Source organism: Lutra lutra, chromosome 2, assembly GCF_902655055.1.
Source record: "Lutra lutra chromosome 2, mLutLut1.2, whole genome shotgun sequence".
Lineage (NCBI taxonomy): Eukaryota > Metazoa > Chordata > Mammalia > Carnivora > Mustelidae > Lutra > Lutra lutra.
This window is the reverse complement of record NC_062279.1, coordinates 144,346,741-144,370,324: the sequence shown is the minus strand read 5'-3', so window position 1 is coordinate 144,370,324 and position 23,584 is coordinate 144,346,741. Positions and strand designations below refer to the sequence as shown.

The following is a 23,584-nucleotide window of genomic DNA, read 5'->3' as shown; positions in this document are numbered from 1 at the left end:
TGTAGGATGGGTGGGTGTTGGCTGGTGGGGCTGGTGGGGGTGGGAATTCCTGGCGGAGAGAATAGCATGAGTCGGACTGTCAGGCATTTTCTGGGAAGAGAGAGAAGTACTCTGTGGCTGGGGGTTAGGAGCCAGGGGATGCCGGCTTTATTAGCGCAATAAAGCTAAGGAGGTGACTGGAGATGCACTCTGCCAGCCCAAGGTCTTTGAATGTGGTGTGGTGGCAGTGGGGATGACGTGGAGGATTTTACATGGAAGGCAGCTCTTCTGCTCTCATTCAGCAGCTCCCAGCCCAAGGTTGTGCCAAGGTCAAGTCCAAGTGGTGCCAAGGTCAGGTCCAAGTTCCTGCTCAAAATTCCAGAATTCCTGGAGATTCTTGTGCAGCACCCTCCCCCCACCCCCACCCTGCCCCTGTCAGGTCTCATCTCTGTGGTCTTGGAGTTCTACCACCGGAAGTCCCAACAGAGGTCTTTGTATGGATCTCTACTAGTCAGGGAGGGTAAAAAAAAAGAGAAAGAAATGTGTTTTCATTCTGCACCTTCCCTGGGGAGGGACAGGAATTTAAAAGGGATGGGGAAGCTTTGATAATCCAAATGTTTTGTAGAAAACCGGAGCCTGAGAGAAATTCCTCCTCCAGGCTCCCTCAGCCCCCCAACCTGCCGAGAGCTGCCCTCCCACGACATCCCCGCCTCCCCAGGCCTCCCCAGGGCTCCCCGCTCCGGCTCCCTCCTGTTCTCATGTGCGCGCTCACCTTCCCCCACTCGGGAGGCTAGGGAGGCTAGCGGTTCGGGATAACAACTGTGTCTTGCCTGAGGCAGGCCCTGGCGGAATTTCCAGAATGGTCCATCAGCAACTTTCTTCTGGACCACCAGCAGCTCCTGGGGCTTCCAAGGCCGGGCCGACTCCTGGGCTCATGTCAGCCCATTTTACACACAGGGAGGCTGAGGCACGGTGGGGGGGTTCTCAGCCAGGTGGGCTGCATGGGGATGCCTGGCGTGGAGTGGGGGCTGGGGATGAGGCCCCAGTGGCAGGCCAGTCTTGGTGACCTGGCTCCAGTCTCTGCTCTATCCCCTGCTGGCCGGGCTGGTGGCGCCTGGCTTCCTCATTTAGAAGGCAGGGCTGTGAGGACCAGGGTAATTGGTAAGTCAGCATTCCCGGTGAGTCCACGTCCCCCACCCAGAGTCTCAGATGGGTGACAGCTGTCTGTTCCGTGTCCTGATCTGTGAGGTAATCTTGGAGTAGACAGCAGGCTTCTGAGGTGAAAGGTCCTCCAGTCCAGGAGGGGATGCCCCCCCCCCCCCCAAGAGACAGGAATAGCATGAGGCCCCGCCCACCTTTTTTGTGACTTTCCTCCTCTGTAGACAGAAGGGAGGTGACAGCGTCCCTTGCTGGTGGTCTAGTGACATTCACTGGCACTCACTGGGTGCGGGGCTCTCCTGTGGGGACTGGGTGAGTGCTGTGCTCCCCTGAGGGAACCCCTCATGCTTGTGGCCCCCCATCAGCACGGGTGGGGAGAGGGTTGCAGGGCGTCGTCCTGGGCTGAGAAGATCCAGCCAGCAGGCAGAATCATCACCCTTACGGGACCACACAGTAGCAAGCTGTGTCAGAGGGCTGGCATACAATAGGAGCTTAAAAAGTACTCCTGACTAATAAGATGGAGACTGGCTTAGTTTGACAAGACGTAGTCCCACACATCACAGCCCCCGTCAGGCCATCCCTCCCAGCCTCAGGACTCCCTAGAGCAGACGTCCCACCTTGATTCTCAGTACGCTGGAAACAGAGGGATCTTAGAGCTAAGGACTTCGTTTGCTCGTGCATTCGTTCCCTCACCAGGATGTCCTAAAGGCTGGCCCTGTGCTGGCCCGCAGGAAGGGACAGCAATGTGGTCCAGGTGGATAACTGGTAGTTCAAACTAAGTTGGGAGGGGATATTCCCAGCAGCAGGAATCACCCGTGCAAAGGCCCTGCGGTTAGAGGGAACCTGGCTCCTTGGAGGACTCTGCAGGTCAGGCAGCTGGCCAGGTGTGGCTTGGGCTTTGAGGACAGCGGAGCCCCTGAAGGGCTCTCTGCCTGTGGTGACAGGACCAGCTTTGCACCCTGCCTGTGATATGAGACTTGTTGCCACAGTCACTGGACAGAGGATTAGGGATCCCAGAGCCCTCAGTCAAAGCTGAGCCAGAGCCACCTTCTTTAGCAGGGTTTGGGTAGCTTCCTGTGTGAGCCAGCCCTGCAGCTTTCCCTCCCATCTTCCTTTTCATCCCCAGAGTAAGCATATCTGCCTTTGTTCTTGCTGTTCCCTGGATGGAGACACCTTTCCTACACCGGTAAGGCCAGGGCTCGCTTCCTGACCCCACTGCCCCTCCATGGGATCACAGGTGTGCATCTGTCCCTGCGCCCTCGTCACCTTGTAGTTGGGTCCCTGCAAGGTTTTGAGTTCCCTGGCTTTGTTGCAGAGCCCAGCACCTGGTTGGGTCACCAAGCTTGCAGGGTGAATGAAGAATGAATGAGGGAGTGACTAGCATGCTGGGCTGTCCAAACCATGATGACCAGAGCTCGTGCCCTAAGATGTTGTATGCTCTACATCCCTCTGCACTGGTGGGGAAACTGAGGCTGGTCACCAGCTGGGGCCAAGGTGGGGCCAGGCGAGAGGCTCTGGAACTCCTGGTCCTGTGCTCGTTCTGCAGCCCGCCGCTCCCACCCCTGCAGTCCCATCCCTCAGCTGGCACGTAAAATAATGCCCTCATTTATTCTTTAAAAATTAATTTTAAAATATTTCACATGCTGTCTCAATCACAGTTGGGAGCCATTTAATTAATCCCGAGTGACAGGACACCAGACAGCTGCCGTAATCGCTTACAGTCCTCTGGCCCGCTCGGCTGGTTTGGAGCCACTGCTGTTTGTCTCTGCAGAACATGCGGATTCCCTCCCAGCCAATCCCATGCGCCCCCGTCCCCAGCCTCAGGCTTTCTGCGGGGCAGAGTCCGTCAGGGGCACCTGTAGCCCCTCGGCCGGCCCCCCAGGCAGATGGGCTTGTTCAGCCTGCCTGGAAATTCGTGGAGGCCCTGCCAGGAGGTGCCTCCCTACTGACTTGACTTCTGAGCATTGGGTGTCTCGTGCGTGACCCTGGGGGCCAAAAGTCCTTTTGTTGTGGTGTAGGCCGCATGGGGCTGGGGGCTGCTGTTCCATCTACTGGAGAGAGAGCCCAGGCCCGTGCTGCCTGTTCTGTCCAGATGCTCTCTTTGAGGAGCAGCCCTCCCCCCGGGTGGGGAGGTGGCAGGGCGGTGGACTGGGCTGCCGTCACGTGGCCCAGGAACACCGACCCGGGATGGAACTGTGCCGGGGTGGATCAGCGCACCAGGACGGCCCAACAAGGCACCGCATGCTGGGTGATTTAGACAACAGACATCTATGTCTTGTGGTTCTGGAAGCAGAAGTCCAAGGTCAGTGTCTTGGCAGGGCTAGAGGGAGAAGCTGTCCTGGCCTCTCCCCGAACTGACGGGGATTTGTTGGCAAACTTGGTCTTCCTTGGCTCATAGAAGCATCACCCCATCTCCACCTGTCTTCACATGGTGGGGCCCTCCATGTTTCTTTCTCCAAATCTTCCCTTCTCGTGAGGACACTCATCATGTGGGGGACCTGATGGCCTTGGTAAGACTCTGTCTCCACAGAAGCTCACATTCCGTGGGAACAGAGGGGCCGAGGGCTTATCTAAGAGGAGTCTGGCCGGGGGGACACAGATGAACTCACAACAGGGAGAAATCACGAGCAAGCTCAGACATTTCCATTTGCAGATCTGGGGGGTGGGGAGTCTGGAGATGAATGTCTTCAAAGGCCCAGGGTTCTAAGGCAAAGATTCTCAGGAAAGACCCAGCCTGAGCGGAGACCGAGCACCAGCCAGCAGCAGGGGGCTGGGGAGGGGGTGGCTGCTTCTCACAGAGACTCGCCATTCTGAGGCCTGGACAGGGGAGGGCCTGGTCGTGGCCAGAGGGGACACAGCCTGTGTTTCAACCTGGCCATCAGCATGGGGGGGGGGGCAGCCGAAACAAGAGGTCAGGGAGCAGGGCTGGGGCCACAGAGGGTCTAAGCACCAGAGACTAGAGACAGACCATGGTGGTCAGGAGGGGAAAGGAGGTGGCCCATGTGCGAGGCCAGCACAGGGCTTGGGTGGGCTTCCCCCCACCCAGGCCGTGGGTGAAGCTACCACATTCACAAAGGGCTTGTGGGGGCCCTGGGCACCGTGCCAGGCTTGCCGGGCCCCACATCCAGGGACCACAGGAGCCTGCGAGGTGGGTTTCTATGTGTTCATTGGATGAATGTCCCAAAGTTCACCATGTGAACAGCTCCCAGCTGAGGTGGGAGAAGCAGATCAGCCTCACAGTTAGTAAGAGAGCAAGCCAGCTTCGAACCCAGGACTGCCTGACCCCCAAGCCTCACGCAGAGTCTAAATGTGTCACTCAGCATCGGGTGGCTGGGGGAGGCTGGCCTGCGGTGAGGGCACCAGCCACCCTGGTATGTCTGGGACTGAGGGGCTCTTGGGAGCCAAGCTGTCCGGTGCCAGGACAGGGACAGTCCCAGGCGGACAGGGACGGTTGGTGGAGCTGGGACAGAGCCTCTCCATCTCCCAGTGTTTGTGGAAGAACCCGATCTCAGCCTGCATCTGGGTCCAAAAGTGTCAGTTCCCTTCCTCCTTGGAAGGAGTCTCCTTCTTGGGTTTTGTGAATCTGCTCATTGGGCCTCACTCGCTGCTGGGTCTGAAGGCAACCTCTTCCTGATGAAACCCGGTTTGATTGTTCTTCTGTGGCCTTGCTCTCGGGCACCTTTCCTCTCCAGCACTGTGGGTCAGAGCCAGTAGTGAGACCAGAAGGAAAAGGGGAATGTGTCAATCAACAGGGAATGTGTGGTCCTGGGCCATCCAGTGACACCCCCCATTCCATCTGGAGCTCAGGACCAGTTGAGAAATAAGGCACAGGACAAACCTTACATCAGATGATGGCTTTAGGATCGGCAAAGTTGGCTGGGGCAATGCAGTCTGAGGTCTGTAGCCAAGAGGAGCTGCTCTTCCCTCCTGAACCCTGTCTCTGGCAGAGCCGACCTGTTGCTACCCTCATCCCTACTGCATGGTCAGAGCAGCTGGAATAAGCCTTACCTGCAGGCCATGGCCATGAACAGCAAAGGAGCCATGAGGAGCGAGGAGGAAGTGGTCCCACTTCTTAGAAAGGAAAATAACACACAGCTTAGGATGATGGTCTTGCTGAGAGTTGGTTGAGTCCCTGGCTCCTGGCCTGGAACATGATACGTGCACAGGAAACGTTTGCCAAATGGAAGCAGGTCCACAGTGTGGGGTCGACCCCTGGGACTGTTTGTGGGAAGCTGGAGAGTTCTTCCATAGAGACTGCTCTGATCTAGCCTCTGGACCTTGGTACAAGTGGTTCTTCTCTCTTGACCTTCTTCCCTCTGCCTGTCTGAGGCACCTCCTCCAGGAAGTCTTCTTGGTCCCACCTACCTTAAACTCTCCCAGCACTTTGCCCTTCTCACGTTGGCTGTTCTTCTCGCCTTAGCTGTTTGTGCATGTGTTTTGTCCTTTTAGCTGGATCCTGAGCTTCCTGGGAGGAGAGTTCGTTTTCCTACCCACTTGATCATCCTGTAGGAGGGCCTGGCACACACAGTTAAGCCCTTGACAGGGAACGATCCAGTGGCGTTTAGTGCAGTCACAGTGTTGGGCAAGCACCATCTATCTCTAGTCCCCAGACATTTTCATCTCCCCCAAAGGAAGCCCTCCAGCCCTTCAGCACCACTCCCCACTCCCCCCTTGCTGCGGATTGCATTGTGTCCCCCAGATTCCCATGTGGAGGCCCTGACCCCCAGTGGGGATGGTATTTGAGGGTGGGGGGTCTTAGGAACAATTGGTTCAAGATCGTGAGGCTGGGCCCCGTGATGGGATTAGCGTGCTCATAAGAAGAGGAAGAGATGCTGGAATGACATCAGCCTCTGTCACATGAGGACACAGGGAGGGGGCAACGATCTGCTAGCCAGCCATAAGTCCTGCCAGTGACCCCACCTGCAGATACCTCGATCTCAGACACTTCCAGCTTCCAGAACTGGGAGCAAGTGGGTGTCTGTTGTTCTAGCCGCCTGAGCGGAAAACAGGTAGACAGAGCCCGTCCTCCCTGACCCTGCCAGCCACTGACCAGCCGGCTCCAGAAATTAGCCCATTCTGGACAGGTGACGTGCATGGAGTCACACGGCGTGGGTCCTTTGGTGACTGGGTTCTTTTTCTTGGTGTGGTGCCCTTGGGGGTCCCCCATGGTGCAGTGCAGGGTGTCCTTGTCCTGGTTGAGGGATATTCCGTTGTGTGGATCCGTATGTGGGACTGTGGGAGCCCGGGTGGGGCCACCATGCTCACGGGCCTCTGTTAGCACCTACTGTATACCAGCCCTGCCATGAGAATTGTTGGGGGACGGGGCTGGGGCCTGTGGTTTCTGCCTTAAAGCTTTGAGTCCCACGCAGGGTGAAGCCCCAAGAGGGGGGAGGGCATCGCACCCTCACCAAAGGGGTGGACGCTGGAATCCCACCTCCTACAGGTGGACCCTCTCCCTCTTGCAGGGGTGGCATGGGGTCCGCGAGACAGACAAATCTTGGGGGAGCAGCATCCTGGGCTCATGGCCTGTGAGGTGGGTGTGTGTGTCCTTCACGTTTGGAGTTAGGCCCAACTGCTCTGACACGTGGAGTTGGTGTGGCACGTGGCCCGGGTGACATGCGTGATGGCTCAGCCTCCCAACAGGTGAGAGCCAGACCCAGCTCCTCCCCAGGGAAGCCTGGGACCCAGGGAGGGCCCGGGAGCGGCGGGAACATGTGTGGGTCTGGCCTGCGGGCTGGGCCCTGTGGGCTCTGACCCCGCAAAGCTGCGTGACGGCATGCCCCATGCCACACGCGTGAGTCCTTGGCCAGGGTGAAGGTCCCCACTCTTCCCACATGGTCTTAAGACCGGAGTCCAGAGCCCGCTGGCTGAAATACCACCCCTCATCGAAAGGAACTGCTTTCAGGGCCAGAAAGTTATTTTCAAACTAAAAAATGAAGCATGCACTGAGGGGCCCCCTGAGGGTGTCCTGGCCCCTTTAACATGGGCATCAGTCCCCCAGCTGGGATCCAGGCAGCCAGTTGAGCGGGGAATCCCAGTGACAGCCAATCAGGGGCAGGCTCCTGGCCTCCCTGGTCCCCACAAGGTCTTCTCACTGTACCCTCACACCGAATCCCCAGACAATGGGGGATGGCGGTGAGACCTCCTCTGGTGGGGCCACCAAGTGGCTTGGGAAGGACCACGGGACTCGAAGGGCAGAGCTGGGGTCCTGGGGCCCAGCCGGGGTGAGGAAGGGAGAAGGTGGTCTCCAAGTGGCTGGTCTGAAGGTCCGCCTCTGTTCTTGGACCCCACACCCTCCAGGGGCCAGGCTGGGAGGAAAGGGCTCCCTGCTCTCCTGGGGCTGACGACAGTGCATGACAGGGTCACCCCCTTCCTGCGCTGCTCTCTCCTGTCCCTCTGTCCATGGGAGCCTTCTTCAGGGTCACAGCCTCCCCCGATTCCCGTCCCATGGCTGAACCTTGCTCACGATGATTTTCAATAGCACCTTCTCAGGGTGGGGGACCTGGCAGGTCCACCCATGTGCAAAAGTGGGTCAGGGCACTGTGAGACAAAGCTTTTGCTCCAGGTGACCCAGCCTCGAGGAGCTACTTCCTGATCCACTGTGGGGGCTGCTTGTGGGGGGCCGATGGGCTGCCTCTCTGCCGGGAGATGTCCTGCTGCCCCCTGGGGGGGGCACCCGGGGGCCCACCTGCTCAGCCCTTCTGAGCCCAGTACCTGAAGCAGGCCCCGGGTGAGACTGTACTCTCCCAGGCCCCTCCTTCCAGGGTTCCTGGAGCCAGGGTAATGAGGTGTGCCCTATAGTTTCCCATACACTAATCGGCCTTGAAGAACGGTGCCAAGAGGTGTAATTGGCCGTGGACGTGGGCGGTGATTTTAATGGTCGTTAAGCCTCAGAGCTGTGAGCAGGGAGACCGAGCTCCTGGTGTCTTCAGCTAGATATTGCAGCTGCCAAGGTGGAAAGAAGAGGCGGTTACCGTGAGAGTGACGGCACCTCTTCCTTGGGTGCCAGCCTGGGTCTCTGCCCAGCCGCGGGGCCCATGGCAGCTCTGGGTGGACGCCCAGGGCAGGTGTGCTAAAGGGGTGGTGGGGATGGGGACATAGTGACGTCTTCTCCGTGCCTTCCACTCATGCGACTCTGTCCTTAGGACAGACACCGTGACACAGACCCTGAGAGGAAACCAGGGGTCTGGCCCAGGCCCACCCAGCTAGCATGGTGGTGCCCACTGTGAACCCAAGTCTGAGGGTGTCGTTGGCAGACTCTCTGGGACGCTGATAGGAACTTTGAGGATTGGCTCATGGCAGTCTAGGGGGATCCCGAAGGCCTGGAGCTCCTGAGCGGTGGGCAGGAGGATGCCACAGAAGGGCACCTGGGTCTCTAAGCGGAGTGTGTCCGTTCGGCTCCTGGAGGGTCACTCAGTTAAGCTATTGGACACTCCAGGAGTGAACCTTCAATCGCTTAGCCGAGTGACACCAGGCAGAGCACGTGACATGTCTGAGCCCTAGCCATATGTAAGGTAGACATGGTGGTCCCAATACCTGGAACCGGGCAGGTGTTCTGGGACGTGGCCTCCCCAGCCCAGTGCCTGGCGTGGAAAGGGCGTCCGCAAGCGAGCATTTCCTTCTCTGCTCCTTGCTCCTTCTGCAGAAAGACTTGACCTACATCAGTGACAGAGGACAGAGCACAGGGTTGGAGGGGTCAGGTTCTAGTGTCAAAGCCCAGAGTGGCTATTTCTGGCTGCAGGGCCCTAGGTATGTTTCTTAACCTGACAGCCTCAATTTCCCCATCTGGAAAACAGCTGATATGAACAGTCCCTACCTCCTTGGGTGGTCTGGAGGATTCAGTGAGCCCATACGCAGTGTCTATAAAGTATTCATGGGAGCCTGCTCTCCGGGTACAAAGCACCTGCCTTGTCCCATCTGAGTCCCACGAGGGGGCAGACTGGTCTCATTGTGGGGTTGGGGGATCCTGAGGTTTCCAGATTCTCTGGAAGGTCCAAGGCCCACAGTTGGGAAGTGGCAGTGCTGGGACCTTCCTAGTGGCCCTCTGTAAAGTCCGGGCATGATGTGTCCTTCCCAGGTGGTGGTGGGATTTCTCAGGCCTCCGGGGTAGCCGCCCACAGGCGTTTATTTCTTTGGGCCTGTGAGTAGAGTGTTGGGGGTGGTGTGGTTTGGACGTTGGGTCCCAATACCCCTGGCCCCATGCTGTCCTGCATGTAAAGACAGTTGCCCCTCTCTGCAGGCATGTGGACGTCATCATGGGCTTGGGACCTGAGGTCTCCGGGAGCACTTTCTGCTGGGTCCTGGGTCATCGGGCCCTTAAAGTAGATGCTGAGCATCGTCCAGGAGACATGGGATGAGGAGAGCCACAGGCCCCCCAGGAAGGGGGGGAGTGCTTGCTTATCCCATGGAACATTCTAGAAATGGAGGAAAACTGAGCGACCGGCCCAGCAGCCCTGGGTTTTTGCTGCCACTGGTGGCTGGAAGGAAGAGGCTCAGGGTCTGTGTGCTATTCTGGGGCAGCAAGGAAGGCTGAAATAGGTACTCCTGAGCAGAGCAGTCTGGGTGGTGCTGGCCCTCAATGGGCAGGGGTGAGGGTAGGGGAGTATGAGGTGGGGGGCAGAAATGCGCCTTTGGTGAATGAGGCTTCCAGATCAGGCAGCAGGTAAGGAGGCAGCGCCATGCCAGATGGGAAGTTGGGTGAACAGGTTTGGGTTTGGAAATGAGGCCAAAATGGCAAAGCTGATAAAACCCCCTTCCACGTATGCCTGGATCCCCCACATCCTGACGCATCATTTATCCTCACAAACTGATTCAGGATTCTTTCCATGAGGAGCCCTGTGGAATTGGAGGTGGGGCCCGGGATTCTGGGAGGTCGGAGGGTTTGGAAGCTGTGCCTTCCAACTCTGGGGGCCACCCAGATCCCCCAACATGCTGACACTGTGGGAGATGGACAGCACGCCATCCCCCACCCTGTTCGGGGTCCTCCAAATTACCCTGAGCTCGTGGGGACCTGGGGAGGCCCTGCTTGCTCTCCTTCAGTCTCTGGCTGGGAGCGTGGGTTGTGCACTGGGTCGTTCCTTCAGGGATTTGGATGGATTTGGTGGAGATGGGTGGGGATTTTGTCCTGTGATAAAAATGTCAGTCACACCATGCTGGGGCCCAATTTTCAGGAAAAATTTTGGAGTTATGGAAGCATGTTCCAAAGAGCAGAGTCTCTAGTATTTATTTCTGCTTGGCGTCTGTTTTGAAAACATCACGATGGGTGGTGCAGGAAAGTCTGAGTTGTGGGGGTACTTGTAAGACCACCATAAAGTCAAAAGAGCATAGATTACATAGGACATAAGGACAGCAAAAATGTAACTGTTCTCTATTTAGAACATGTGTGCCTCTGTTGGAAGGCACTGTTTGGATGGAGCTTTGCCAGAGGACCCATCAATTTCCAGCAGGCTCTGGTGACAGGCAGTGATGTAGGGGGTCTCTTCTGGCCACACCATCAGTGCTCTGTCCAAGATGATTGGGTAGAAGAGCTGAGCGCTGTTCCAGCAATGCTGCTGGCCAGCTGCATGATTTTAGGCAAGTCCCAAGGCCTCTCCATGTCTCCTGTCCCATCTGTGAGCTGTAAGGATCCCCAAAACCTCTGACTATGGTGTGTGTTTTCTGCTTAAAACCTTCAAATGATGGCTTTTTGCCCTAGAGGTGGAGCTCCAGCCCACTGACAGGGCACAAGATCTTCGGTGACCCTTGCCCAGGGACAGCCAGCCTTCTCCCCCATCCCATGCCTCCATGCCCTCCATCCTCTCTTGTCTCTGGGCTCTCACTGCCCAGGTCTTTCTGCCTGGAGCCCTTTCTTTCTCCTTCTTCCTTCATTTTCATCCTGCTATCTTTTCTCTGGCAAGTTCTTTCTCTTTTTTCCGAGTCAATCTAGCTGAAGGTGTATCGTTTCTAATTTTTGAAAGAACAAATTTTTGGTTTAACTGATTTTTCTCCCTTATTTTTCTGTCATCTATTTTATTTGTTTTTATTTATTTTTTTATTATTTCCTTCCTTCTATTTACTTTGGGTTTTATATGCTCTTCTTTTCTAGCTTCTTGAGGTGGAGCTTAGATGATTTTAGGTCTTTCTTCCTTTCTAATACAAGCATTTAAGGCTATAAATTTCCCTCTTCACACTGCTTTAGCTACACTCCATACATTATGATATGTTGCATTTCATTTTCTTCAGTTCAAGTTCTTTTCTAATTTCCCTTGTGATTTCTTTCTTTCATCCATGGGCTATTTAGAAATGATTGTTTCTTTTTCAATACTTGAGGGTTTTCCAAATTTTTCTCTGTTGTAATCTCTAATATAGTTCTGTGGTGGTCAGGGAACGTATTTTGTATGATTTCAGCTCTTTCACACTTGTTGAGCCTTGTTTTACAGCCTAACATGTGATCCTTGTGCTTTGGAAAGGAACGTGTTTTCTGCTGTTGTTTGGTGGAGGGTTCTATAAATGTCCATTAGATCAAGTTGGTTGACAATGCTGCTCAGGTCTTCCATATCCTTGCTGATCTTCTGCCTAGTTGTTCCAGTCATTATTGAGAGTGGAACATTCAAATCTCCAACTTTAATTGTTGAATTATCTTTTTCTACTTTCAGTTTGCTCAGTTTTGCTTTATGTATTTTGGGGATGTGTTTTTAGGTGCATATTAGTTTCCCTTGTCATGAGTTCCTATGGCTCCTTGTATTTTCCCCACCGTAACATTCATCAAACTATACTCTAACTGCTTGAACGTTCTATGAGGCCAGGGATAATGTCAAACCCCCGCAGCTTGTCATACTCAGCACCCAACAAGAGCCTGCATAGAGTTGTAGGCACTCTGCAAATATTTGTTGGTTGATTGAATACGATCATGTCTATGAGGGATATTATATTAATCTTGGTTATTATTATTCCTGTCATGCAGCACTGTCTTTACTTACAAACATTTGAAAAAAATTTAGTGCTGGAGGACAGCTATGACCCAGCCCAGCTAGGCGGCTCATACATGCTTCTTGAACAGAATTGAGTTAGTTCCCCCTCAGGGAAGTGTCAGCTCCTGCTGGTCTCCCCTGTTTGGGACCACTCGGAGTCACCTGTCTGAGGTGGCATCTGGCCTCGTTTCCCCCACCCTTTGGATTTGATTTGGCATTGGCTTAGCTGTTGGTGTTGTTCATCTGGTTCTTCATGTGTGAAGTCCTTAGCAACCCTGGATCCATTTACAGTGACCTCCCCATATGCCACACCTGGTACCAGCTTTTAAGGATATGATGGGGAATAAGAATAAAAAGCACCAACTATGTACCAGGCATTCTACTGGGCCATCTAAGTACCTGTCTCAGCCTCACGACAATCCAGTGAGGTAGGGGTTCCCATAGTCCTTTGCAGGTGAGGAACTCAAGGACCAGGGAGGTTCAGCATTTTGCCCCAGGTCACACAACAAGTAAGCCCAGAGCTGAAATATTCCCCCGAGTGGTTCCAAATCCCACAGTTATTTCCAGTCCTCCCTTGTCCCTTGAGAGGTGGGGAATGCCTCTTGGACTCTGTGGGTATGTGTGGACACCTCCCATCCCATTCAGAGTGCCATGTGTTTAAACCACAGCATCTAAAATGGAGATGAAAAATTATGTAGTAACTACATTTTAAGGCAAATTAACCTTGATAAGATCTTTAATGTCATGTATTAGACTATTTCCCCTTAGTAATGCATTAAAACTGTCAAACCTGATATGATCGGACAATTAATGAGATTACACACGATGTAAATTTCAATTCGTCATTACAGTGTCTGTGCTAATAGGCTTGCGATCAACACCCAGAAACCACGCTAGTTCAAAAGGACAGCTTTTTGTGAATCCCGTGAAATGAACAGGCAGAGGCAGCCACAGTTCTGACAACTGATGGCTAATGATTTACTCAGATTAGCCGCAGAGACGGAGTTAATTGACAGAGTCCTTTGTGTAGGGCCAGTAAGCCCGAGGAGCCGGCGACTGACGAGTGGCCGTGTGGAGGCCTCCCCGGTGCTCCCTGGGAATTCCTGGGGTAATTACTCACCACCAAGTACACGTCCTTCAGACACCTTGTTCTTCCAGGGCCGTTCACTGGCTTTCTTGCAGGAATTAGGAAGCTGGAGTTCATTCAGAGAGAGCAAATGGTGGGAGAAAGTCTTTCATGAACTTGAGGAATAATAAAAATAACTCATATTTCTTGAGTTCCTACAACTTGTCAGGCACCGTGGTTAGGTGCCTGTTGTGCATTCGTGTATTCAGCTCTCCCGGCTGCTTGGCTTCTGCCATCACGACCCCCCTGCCCCCCACTTCACAGATGGTGAAACTGAGGCTTCCAGATGCTGGGGAACAGGCCAAGGCCACGTGGCTGGCTGGGGGCAGATTTTAATCCTGTGTTTTCCCCGGTTGTCTCTTCTTTTTGCTACGAGCAAATGGGCTTTCCCACGGGCCAGAGTGGGGGGGCTCTCATTGCAGGAAACCCATCTGGAATCTCCTTGGTTCTGGAAAGACTGTGAGGAGACATTCCAGCCCCGACACGCCTGACATGTATCAGCCACCCCAGAGGGGAAATCCGGTTTCATGGAACAGCTACGTCATGTGCCATGCCTGGGGACTTCTGGACCAGTGCAGGCCATCCCCTGGGGTTGGGGGGGGGGCGCTCAGCATTTCCCCTTTAAATATCTTGCATGAGGGCCTTTGCAAACCCACAGCGAGTCCCTCTGCCTTCCCCATATATATCTTCTAAACACCTCATTGTTTTCTTGGGTGCCCTGGGAGCAGGGAATCCTGCATCCCTCCTCCCTGCCTCCATGAGCATGTCCTCTGGGCTGGGCTCCCGGGCTAGGCTCCGGGGCTGCAGCCTCACTGGGAAGGGGAGGAGATGGGAGGTAAAGCCACAAAGGCTGTGGATGTGTAGGACAGAGGCATGGAGGGTGTGGGAGCGCCCCTGCAGAGGCAGGCCCTCTCCTGGGTCAGGAAGGGGCCAGGGAGGGACAGGCAAGACTTCATAGTGCTGAAGGAGGGATGACAGAGGGGACTTGACCATCAGGGAGCTGTCCCCGAGTGGACAGCAGGGTGCCAAGTCAAGACACTGGGCTTTCTGGGGACTGCAGCTGGTTCATGTGTCTGGGCGAGGCTGGGGGCTGAGCCTGGGCTTCATTTCCTATGGACGTGGGGGGCAGGAGGACGTGGTAGTAGGAGCACTAGGTGGGATTTAGAGGCAGCTCTCGTCCTGGTTGCGGGGGGGGGGGGGTGGTTCTTGCACAGGTGAATAGGCCTCTGACCAGATGGACATGAGTGTTGCTCCGTGGGTGGCTTTTGAAACACATCTACACCTGGGCCAGGCCTTTTGGTAGCGTTCCTCCGTGGTCCTCGAATATGAGCTAGACCTGCTGGGCTGAACTTTCCCTGGAGGTTCCTGCAAAGCTGTGAGTGAGCGTAGCTCTGAGGTTGGCCATAGTAGGCTGTCCGGATGTGGGTTTCTAGCACAGAGGACAGCAGGACCTGCGACTCTACTTTACGTTGGATGCAGCTGGCACTAAGAAATTTCTGGCAAATATGAAAAACAGGGTGGTGAGCCCATGAACCATAGGTTGTGTCTGATGCTAGCAGAAGTGCAAGGAAAAACAGCATTTTCGGGGGCACCTGGGTGGCTCAGTTGGTTAAGCCGCGGCCTTTGGCTCAGGTCATGATCCTGGAGTCCCAGAATCCAGCCCCGCATCGGGCTCCCCACTCGGCACGGAGTCTGCTTCTCCCTCTCGCTCTGCTGCTCCCTCTGTGCTCCTCCTCTGGCTTGCACTCCTCCCCTGGCTCGTGCTCATGCTCTGTCTCCATGTCTCTCTGTCCAATAAATAAAACCTTTAAAAAAGAAAAAAGGGTGTTTTTGTGCATTTTTCTGCAGTGTTGTAAACGGACATAGTCTGTCTCGTTTTAAGATGCGAGCTTGCTGTGTGGCTTGAAGAATCGCACTCTGGGAATTTCTCCGAAGCCGGCGGATCCCCCGTAGCCAGGAAGTCACCGTGCTTGACGGTGTTGGTGGCAGCGTCCTTTCCAGGGTAGCAGTTCAGAGGTATCACTGGCCTGGCGTGAGGCTGTTGTCAGGTCAGCAGGGTGACTTCTCATTATGATCTGTACCAGATCATTTAAAATTGATCCTTTGGAAGACCCCCCCACGATGGACAGAGGAGCCTAGGGTGACATGGACAATGAGGCAAACCCTCAGGTGGGTTGGGGAGGATGTCAGATGCTGCCACGCTTGGGACCTGTGACCCTGGTAACCCAGCCCCCTCCATCCCTGCTGGGCAGTGCAGTCCCAAGGGTGTCGGGGCTGGGCCGAGATCCCTGCCCGCCTCCATTGGGGGGTTGGAGGGCCACCAAGGCTGTCAGGTGGGGTGTTTCAGAAGGAGCGCACTGGCTACTTCGTGTACGTGGATGTAAGATGGGAACCGGAAGGCCAGTCCCCGAGAGGCTGGCAGAGTGGGGCCTGTACCAGGCGTGGCCCAGGCCATGGGACGGCTGGGCTGAGATTTTTCCCCACGGCCCCGTGGCAATGCCTCTCTCTTGCCTTTCTAATCAAATACTGTGGGTCACAAGCGTGTTTTAAATGGGCTCTGAATAATTCACATCTATTAATTGCTACTGTGATTGCTAATCTCTCTGTTGGAGTCTGGCTTACTTTGGAACCTATCCCTGGGGTCGGCTCCTGACGTCTGTGTTTGCGCCTTACAACTTCTGTTCCTTGCGTGCCTCTCAACACCTGGGCACCTCTCTTCCCTTGCTGCCGTGTTTGGGGGGTGCTGTGGGGCACACTGATGGGGGGCCCTGGGGGCGCCCGAGGTCTGAGTGGGGGTGTCCCAGGCTGATGTTCACAGGTTGGGGGCCCGTGTTGCCTTACGATGCCCAGTCACCTCGCAGACACCACTGCCAGCAGGGTCAGGCGGGTGCTGGCCTTGCTGGCCCCCTCTGTATGGCTCGCACGAGCTGCCCCCCACACCAGCCCCTCGCCCGTCTTTACATCCTCTGGGTGGGCCGTCCGCTGGGAGCCACCAGCCCTCTCCTGCCAGTCACTGGGACTGCCCTGTCACCGTGAACACGAGGTGGGGTGGGTGTCTTTGCTGTTCCCTGTCAGGCTTTTGGACCACCGTATCCCAGGGGCCTGCTCGGCGTGCGGGCTGGTACTCAGCCTGGCATTTTGGGCTATCATTGATCAATCATGCCAGCCGTGGACTGCTTTCTCTGTCCCTGTTCCCTCGTTCCCACCACATACACAGCTGGCACTCTCTCCTCATCCATATTCTCTCCGTCCTCCATCACACGGTCCCTCTGCCTCCCGCTGCCCCTTCCTGCCCATCTCCCTCCTTTCTTGCATTCTTTCTCCCTTCTTTCCTTCAGTTTTGGCTGATTAGTCTCTTTCCCCTGATCTCCGTCTGTCTTGTTAAGTGGGCTCTGGACACTAGTTCTCTGGGCCAGGCCCTTGCTGAGTGAGCTTGTGTGAAGGGCAAAGAGGAGGGGCAGCTCTCGCTCCTCTGAAATGTCACAGAGATCCCCGTCTATCCTTCCACCTGCTACATTCCATCTGTCCTGTCTCCCACCCTCCCATTCACCTGCCCATCCACCCATCTACCTAACCACCATTCAACTCACCCCTCCATCCCAGCTCCTACGCACCCTCCTACCCATCCACATACCCACCCTCCTGCCCATCCACCCATTCATCCATCTACCTGTCCACTCACCCACTCATCCCTTCTCCATCCATCCATCCTTCCATCCATCCTCTCTCCCATCCATCCATCCATCCATCCATCCATGTGTCTTTCTAGTCATCCTCTCTCCTACACCCCCACCCATGCACATCCATCCATCCATCCTTCTATCCATCCTCTCTCCCACCCCCATCCATCCATCCATCCATCCTTCCATCCATCCACTCTCCCACCCCCCACCCAGTCATGCCCCCAGCATTTATAGAGCTTGCCCTGCATTAGCTGCTGGGTAGCAGTGATGGACAGCTCAAGTGGAGTTGGTTGCTTCGTTTTTTGGCTCCTTGAACCCTCCTGTGTATCCACACGTCACAGTTGTAGCCACTCGGGACTGTGAAATGTTTTGTGGGGCTCTGTCTCCCTCCCTGACTATGAGTGCTCTGGGGGCTTGGGTTGGGTCTTATCACAGCCTGGGATATCACAGGCTCTCAGTGGGTTCTAGTTTGGAGTGAAGCCGTGACCTGGTCTGGCAGCTCAGTTTTGTAAATGAGGCCGTCAGTGTGGGATGTGGTGGGCCTTCTCCAGGGCCTCAGAGCAGGTTGGGGGGGGGGGGCGCGGCTCACCCACGCTCCATGAATCCCATCCTTGTGCTTTGTCTGCATCTTCCTGCCTCTTATATTTTGAGCTGGGGAGGGGGCGTGTATCGGGAGGAGTCTCTGCTTGGGTGTAGTCTCTGGGGAGAAAGCTGGTGGGCTGGGCTCCCAGCAGGGGTCGGGTGGGCTCTGGAGGGTGAGGAGGAGGGGTACGCTGGCATCGGTGCGTGAGCATTCACGAGTCTGGGACAGGTGAGATCGCAGGACTCACACCTGCCCCAGTCTGAGTGTCAGGAAGGCAAGTCTGAGGGATCTGATGACATCCTTGTCCAGATTTGGAAACTGAGGCTCAGAGAGGCAGGAGGCAGGAGGCAGGACCTGCCTACCTGGTTCTGGAGTTCTTGATGGAAGCTGGTTCTTGAGCTCATGATGGAAGGACAGCTGTGAGGAATGAGAGTCCCTGTCTGCAGTGGGGTGCAGAGGGCAGAGCGGCCGTGAGAGGGGGGAGCCAGGAGCCAAGGGCCCGGAAGGTGGGTGCCAGTCAGCAGAGCAGAGGAGTTCCTGCAGGGGTGTTGGAGTGGGGTGTTGGGTAGTGCCCGGGGTGACTACTGGCTAAGATGGCAAGGTGGGGAGAGCCTCAGGGCAGGCCCAAGGGGGCTGCCAGGGTTTTCCTGGGGCCCAGAGGGAACACCAGCACCAGCCTAGGCTCCAGTGTGACCTCCGAGGAACCTGGAGTGTAGATGCCTGTGCTGGGACCGAGAGGGGCCCGGGAGAGGGGTGTGCCATGGGTTCGGGCACGACCATCTGTCGCCTAGCACGAGACTCTGCTCAGTGAATTGTGTAGGATTTGGGTGCCCGTTCCATTCCAGATTTCCTGTCTAGGCACCACCCTGTGATGTCCTCACCAGACCAGATCGTACTGGTGAGACCAGTCCCTGGGATCGCTTTGGGAGGCAGCCCAGCTGGGCCATTTTCCCCATGCGCTGAGACTGGGGGGGCTGTGGGACAGGCTGGCTGGGCTCGGTGGGGATGAGGTACGCTTGCTGTTTCTTCTGCTTTGGGCAGTAAAGTCTGACCCCTTCTGCCATTTTAGCAGAATGTGGGGTAATGAATTTTTTATTAGCAGGGATCCCGGTGTCTCATGAGGGTCTTTGTGGGGGAAGCTTCGTGATTTCAAAGATCAATATTTAAAACCCAGAGAACCTGATCATTACAGTGGCTGGGAAGGAGCCACTCTCCCTGCTGTGCACACAGGTCTTACCTGAACCCTGGCCTTCTCTGTCTCTTTTCTGGAATGTACAGTTTTGAGTGTCCACAGCTCCTCCTTCCAGCTGAGACCATGGTTCTCGGCTCTGGCTTTGTGCCCCATCAGTGGCATGAGCTGAAGACCCAGGTTCTGTTTTATCCTGTACACAACCCCTGTACTGTGACATTGCAATGACCTTGGGCAAAGCCCTGATCCCACACAGTCTTGTGTTCAGAGCCCCTGGGGCACAGAAGACAAAAGCTGGTGTGCCCCTATGTCCCAGACTACAGTGGCTGGTCTGGGCTGGGCAGCCGAGCGGGGAAAGTCCAGCTGCTCGGGCCTCGGGGAGGTGGCCAGAGGCCACACACATGTCTTGATTGGAGGGTAAGCCTCGGAGATCTCACCCAGGGTAAAACAAAACCTGATTTCTACTGAGTAACCTCCGTAGGGGCACCGAGGTCATTTTTAACAACTAGAGCAGGGAGGGAACAATCAATTAAATAAGAAAGCAGACCTGAGGCGGGTTGCAAAGCGGGTGAGCTTGCGGCTGCAGGTCCTCAGGGGTCAGACACGGCACTGGGAAGCCTGGGGGCTGGGTGCTCGCAGCCCGTGGGACCTGGTACCCGCATGGCAAAGCTCAGCTCCAAAGTAGAGGCGAGAACTGATTTGATCTTGTAAACGGGTCAGCACCGATCTCCTGTGTTCGCGGGATACGGCCCATGTTTGGAGCCTCTCTGTGTTCCTCAAATGTGATGTGGCTTTAATCGATGCTTTGTTTACCCAAATCTCCTCTTGTGTTTCCAAACAGTATCAAGTGATTAGAGAAACACAAACATACACAGGAGAAAAACAACCCCCACTTTACTGACAACATTCAGTCTGTTCTATTTCTCCGTCTGGTTAATGATGTTTTTATTTGTTTGCGTCATTCTGGAATTGGGAAGGAACCCTGGGCTGGGTCGGAGGAATCGGAGCTGGGGCCCCAGGAGCCAGGCCCAAAAGACCCTCCTCACTTCCCCGGCTCCTCCCCAGACTAACCTTCCAGTTAACCCTTTCATGCTACCCCCCCCCCCCCCCCCCCCCCCGGCCTCAGAACACATCCCTCTGGCTTAGGGCGGTCTTAGAACGTCTTTGGATCAATAATTTTGCTACATAATCTGTGTCAGGAGGTTCACTGCTGGGTGGGAGGCGACCAGCACAGGCCCATGGAGGTTTGAAACGAGGGAGTGGAGGATCAAAGGGCTGGCAGCTATGAGACCCAGGACTGTGCCCTCAGAGCGCAGGGAACTGCTGGCTGAACATTGAAACTAGGAACTCCAAAGCCCAGGAAAGCCACCATCCTGTCCTTTCTACCCCAGGGCTCAAGTTGACTTCAAGGGAGACTGGAAATGTGGTCTCGTGGTCAGTCCAGGAGAAAAGAAAATGACCTTTGGTGAATGCCTAGCATTTCTTTGCTCCCGGTTCGTTCTCACCTGGGAGAGAACAAGAAATCCAAGGGTTCAGGGCTCCCAGGCTGAGCAGTTAGGGTTACGGTTAGCGTCCTTCCCTGGGATCCCTCCTTGCCCCACCTGATGAAGTTCTAGAACCTAGGTGAGGTTCGGTGGGGTGAGGTTCGGAGCCGATGGCTAAGAAAGAATTCTTAAGATGTCTTTGGTGCAAAAAGGTGGTTTATTAGAGCACGGGGACAGGACCCGTGGGCAGATGGAGATGCTGCCCCGGGGATGTGAGGAGTGGCTGGTTATATACACAGGAGTTGGGTAGGTGAGGACAAAGGGGTGTCCAGAAGGGCTATTGGGGTAAAGAAGACTGTCAGGATATTGAAGGCCTGGTTACTATCAAGCCAAGGCCGCTTTCCCTTTAATGAGGCACTAACATAAAGACAATCGGGAGTCTCCTGGTGGAATGTTACATTCCTGCTATCAAGTGTCCTTGTTAGTGAGATTTGGGTTTAGAAGAAATTTAACTTTATTTACTTTTTCTTCTACCTCAGCCTCCTTCAGTTTTTATGGAGGGGAGGGCGATATTAGGGCTTGAGGAACTGAGTTATGTATGTGCCTTTGGAAATTGGGCTATTGATAAGGTAACTTCTTTGTTGTAAATCTCAAGGACATTTGTAAACCAAGGGAGACTCCTGCCTTGCAGGATTGTGATCTCTGCAAGTTAACTATTTGTTTTTCTTTTAGGGCAGTCAGGGGTGCCTGAGGAATGTGACACATATTACCGAGGGGAGCGGGTGGAGAGGGGGTGCAAGGTGCCAGCTTTTGCTTTGTTTTCAGCCAGCCTCCTGCTCCCTCATCACCACCCACTGCCTGACAGCACTTTTTTCTACCCTTCCCTGGTTTCTTGACTTTAGCCACTTTGGCCTTCTTCCTGTCCATGAGCTACCCAAGCTTGTTGCTGCCTCAGGGCCTTTGCACTGACTTTCTTGTGCGCAGAACTAGTCTTCATGGGGCCGGTTTCTAGGTCTTGACTGTCACCTCTGCAGAAAATGCCTCTCTTATCAGACATCCCAAAGCAGGCCTGCCTGCTGGCCCTCAGGACCACTCACCCAGCAGAACTCTCATTTATTGTATTTCCTCCCACGGCTTATCACTGTTGGACACAGGACATATTGCTCGTTTATTTGGTTTATTTTCTGTGAGGCCCCCGTCTTAGTCTGTTCAGGTTGCTGTGACAAATATCACAGAGTCCTGGGGCTTAAACAACAGACATTTATTTCTCATGGTGCTGGAGGCGGAAAGACAGAGATGAAGGTGTTGGCAGATTTCCCTCCCGGCTCGCGAGCAGCTACCTTCTGGTGCGTGCTCAATTCTCACACAGCCTCTCCTCCTCCCAGGGAGAGAGCTTTGTTTTCCCCTTCTCATAAGGACGCTCATCCTGCTCATCCCGTCCCCTCAGCCCCGCCTTTACGAACTCATCTAAGTCCAAACTCCTCCCAAAGGCCCTACCTCCTGATACCCTCACAGTTGGGGCACAGGGCTTCCCTATATGGATTGTGGGGGGACACACACCTGCCTGGCAGCCCCCTCTTTGCACACTAAGATGACAGAGCCACAAGGAGAGGGATGCTATCTGTCCTGCTCAGAGTGCCATCGTCAGGGACTGTGGAAGTGAGTGAGTGTCCCCATGAATGAATGATCCTGGGATTTCAGAAGATGCCTCCAGGTTTGTCCACTGATTGGCTCTGGTTCCTCCTGGAGGTGCCTGGCCAGCCCCCTGCTCTGCCCTGACACGTGCCAGATGTTTTATATCCATCCCCTCATCTGATCTTCCCAGCGAGCTCAGAAGGCATTCTGAGCCCCGTCACAGAGGCAAGGGACCCTGGACCCAGTCCCTCCCTCCCTTTACTGCAGACTCTAGGCGGGAGCAGTGACGTCCCAGAGCTTGTGGCCGAGCTCCTTCTGCCCATGACCTTGGGCGTCAGCCTGTGTCCTCCATGAGGGTGGAAGGGGTGGGGGCTTTCCAACTGTGCTTCTCTGCTTTGCCCGTCCCTGGGACTTGGGAGAGTGCCAGGTGAAACCTGGTTCAGGGCTCAGCCTTTGCTCTTTAATTTGAAAAGCCTAATTAAAAACTGTATAACATGACCGTATTGGCTCAACTATTGGTTCCTAATCCTAGCCATGAAAATTTGGATTGGGTCAAGAGGGGAGAGAGTAGATAACAGACTCACATATCCTGGAAGTTGGCCTCAAACTTCAGCTAGCAGTTGTGTTGGCTCAGAGCGCCCTTGGTTGGGATCAGAGCCCGGCTTGTTCCAGCCAAATTCCGGGGGTGGGATGTTGGCTAAGGAACTGAATTTGAGGATATGCTAATTACACACCTAGAGTGCTAATAATCTCTAGTCTTACCCATGCTAATTGAGTGATAATTTCGTCCTTTCAAGGTGACTTAGCTCTTCAAGAGACTCGGGTTTTTAGGAAGATAACGGCAAGATAGTACAGCTCCGCTGGGTGGAAAATAGCTGGTTTGGGAGGAGACTTTGGATTTTGGCATGACGCCTGACGTAGCCACTTAGCTGGAGGCCCGGCTGGGGAGGAGGTGGAGGCCTTGAAATCCCACGCCCTGTGGGCCCTCTCCTGGGCCTGCCCTCCTTCTGTGGGTGGGTGGGGGGCCTTGGTGTTCTGGTGCTTTCTGCAGACATGGGCTTCAGGTGAAGATGGGCGGCAGCGTGCGCGGTTCCTCTGGTTGGGAATGCTTTCCAGGTGAGCCCCTCGGGGTTCTGTGTGTTCCCACCCCGAGTCCTTCTGTACTGAGGGAGCCCCATGGTTCATTGGGTTCCCCCGCTCCCAAGGAAGAGCTCGAACAGACTGGGATTCCCTGGGCAGGTTAGAGAGGAAATCCACCAGTGCTCACTGGGGTGGAATGTGTCGTCTCAGGGAGAGCTCCCAAGACGAGTTTTCGTAACATCTGTGCAGTTCAGGCCTGCCAGGCGGGGATGGTGATAGCCTGGGTCAGGAGGCAAGTCGGTGTGAGCTGGTTAACGAAGTGGGGTCCCTGATTGGCATTTAGGAAGCACTTGCCCAATCATACCGGCCCCTGACAGACAGTATCTCCAGTCCTTGCCGTAGCCCCCTGGGTTGAAACTCGTATGGCCCTTAACCCCATTTTGCAGATGAATCGTGATTATCATTATGGTTCTGATTGGTCCCAGCACACAGATGAGAAGACTGAGGCACAGAGCAATGGCTTGGCCAGGATTCCCTTCCCCCAGTAAGCTCCTTAGGTTGTGTTCTTCCTCTTCTTAGGATTGACTCTCATTTTAATTTTGAAGTGTCTGCTTTGACGTGTGAAGCCTTTCGACCAGTCTGCGAGGACTTTCCCTTCCAGAGCCCCCCCACCCCCATCTTGTCCTCAGAGGACCAGGTGTAGAGCTCAGCCTGGCTG

General features: G+C 54.9%; 1 protein-coding gene across 4 annotated transcripts in view; it reads left to right on the top strand.

Annotated features, from left to right (window-relative positions):
• The window catches only part of SORCS2 (sortilin related VPS10 domain containing receptor 2), a 420,986-nt gene that overhangs the window by 115,211 nt on the left and 282,191 nt on the right, over positions 1–23,584 (top strand). Inside the window, exon 1 of one of the 4 annotated variants that reach the window (XM_047718784.1) lies at positions 22,514–22,664. The exons of 2 other annotated variants lie outside the window; for them this stretch is intronic. The gene's annotated coding sequence lies outside the window, so the exon portion shown is untranslated. Of the gene's footprint in view, positions 1–22,513; positions 22,665–22,864; positions 22,903–23,584 lie in introns of those variants that run through there. One more of the 4 variants, XM_047718785.1, reaches the window with a different exon arrangement.